The sequence below is a fragment of the Chrysochloris asiatica genome, unplaced genomic scaffold, assembly GCF_000296735.1.
Source record: "Chrysochloris asiatica unplaced genomic scaffold, ChrAsi1.0 scaffold00223, whole genome shotgun sequence".
Lineage (NCBI taxonomy): Eukaryota > Metazoa > Chordata > Mammalia > Afrosoricida > Chrysochloridae > Chrysochloris > Chrysochloris asiatica.
The window spans coordinates 567,191-569,325 of NW_006408741.1; the positions used below are offsets into that span (position 1 = coordinate 567,191).

The 2,135-nt window shown below is 48.9% G+C and overlaps 1 pseudogene; it reads left to right on the forward strand.

Moving 5' to 3' along the window:
- Positions 1-965: 965 nt before the first annotated feature.
- On the forward strand, positions 966-1,419 carry LOC102837285 (annotated as a pseudogene).
- The last annotated feature ends 716 nt before the right edge of the window (positions 1,420-2,135 follow it).

Here is a 2,135-nt window from a genome sequence, read left to right on the forward strand (position 1 = left end):
AGTGTAGCAGCGGTAGTGAGGTTAGCCCTGGATCGGACATTGTTTCGTTCTGCTGTGCATGGGGTCGCTATGAGTCGGTTCCGACTCGATGGCACCTGACAAAAACAACAACATTCCTTTCTTAATTCCTGCACTGCCGGTGGCAGAGGATCCCAGAGCCACTTTCCTTTTGGCTTGGTGCTGAGCTGCCTCTGACCTCACCCCTTGTTCTCCCGGCTCTGGGAAGCTTTGTGTAGGGGGTGTCCAGCCAAACCCCTTTCTGGACTGGCCTCCAGGCATCTCTCCTGCTCACTGGATGGTCCTGCCAAAGGAATCTGTCCAAAGCATCTCCCTACCCAGCCTGCCCTCTTTTGGATGTCCTTCCTGCTTTAGTGAAAGTTGCCACCAAAGCAGAAACCCAAGTCACATTTCACTTCCCTTTCCCCCACCATGAGCAGGTGGTGTCAGGGCTCGCTGATCTATGAGCCCATCAAGGGATTCTAGATTTCAGTCATTCGTTCAGCCCATGTTTATCAAATGTCACCACGTGCTGGGTATGGTCCTACCCACTTAGGATACAGCAGCAACCAAGATAAAAAGGTCCCTGCCCTTGAAGGGGAAGATGATAGTAAAATAAACAAGAAGCAAACAAGTGCATTCATAATACTTTGCTTAACCCTACACGCTCTGGAGAAGACTGAAAGTGGGATGCAGGACTGGCTGTGCCTCCCAGACACAGCTCTGCCTCCAATACCACATAGCACATGCTAACACTGAATCCCCCGTGAGGATACCTCTCCTCTCTCCAGATACTAGTCCTCTGACCAGGTCAGCCTCCTCATTCTGCTGGAGCTCCAGAACCCACCCCTCCACCCGAGGAGATGCCCACGCACTGGGCACCACCTAATGCCTTTGGACAGAATTCTAAGAAAGGAACAATGGGAACCTCTCTTCGCCATCTTCCCTGTTTCTCTGCAGCTGTAGCCATGAAGGTCAAGTTATGACGTTTCAGTGGATACAAAATATACCCCGGACACAGGAGATGCTATGCCAGGACCGATGGGAAGGTTTTCCAGTTCCTTAATGCAAAATGCATTCCCTTCCAAGAGGAATCCTCTGTCCTCTACAGAAGAAAGCACAAAAAGGGACAATCAGAAGAAATTCAAAAGAAAAGAACCCACTGTGCAGTCCAGTTCTAGAGGGCCATCACTGGTGCATCTCTTGCTGATATAATGACCAAGAGCAATCAGAAGGCTGAAGTCAGAAAGGCTCAACAAGAACAGGCCATCAGGGCTGCCAAGGAAGCAACAAAGGCTAAGAAAACATGTAAAAAGACAGCAATGGCTGCTGCTAAGGCTCCCACAAAGGCAGCACCTAAACAAAAGATCATGAAACCTGTGAAACAAACTCTCTGCTCTCTGAGTTGGTGGAAAGCGCTAAGTTGTCAGACTTTAAAATAAAGATTCAACTGCAACTCTGAAAAAAAAGAAAGGCAAGGGAAGAAAGGAGAAGAGAAGAAAAAGAATGAAAGAATGGACCAGAAAGTAGAAGGGAAGAAGTCCTTCAATTCTTTATTTTGAAAACTGAAAGTTGTTTGGAAGTTGGAGAATAATATGAGTAGAGTGAACACCACATGCCCCTAAGAAAGGTCTTTTACGATGGGCAGAAAAGCAGCCTGTGTGTGTAAGTTCATGAGGGGAGAATCCCAGAGGAAGGGAGATGGGGAAGAAGCAGAATTCACAGGACTTGTCTAGGCCCTTGAGCAGAAGGGGTGAAGTCTGCTGGGCAAGTGGAGGGTCAACCGGATGTGTGCATGGTGGAAGTCCAGCCAGCCAGGCTCAGAGGCAGTGTGGTTATATACTTACAGTGAAACCAGTTGGTGTTGAGGGTTTTTGTCCAAACGCTTAAAATTAAAACTAAAAGCACCCTCATCGCTCCTCTGTCTCCCTTCCTGGTTCCTTCTCTGGTGGAGCAGCAGTGAGGGAACCAGGAACCAGCCCTACGTGGTTCCCTGACAAACCCCCATAAGTGTCCTCCAGTGTCTGGGGTCAGGGCCTAGATGCACGTGACGCTGGGCTGCCTGAGGCCTCCACCCACGATGTGGAGGGTAGAAGAGGCTTTCTGTACACCCTTATACTTGTTATGGTTAATCTTTT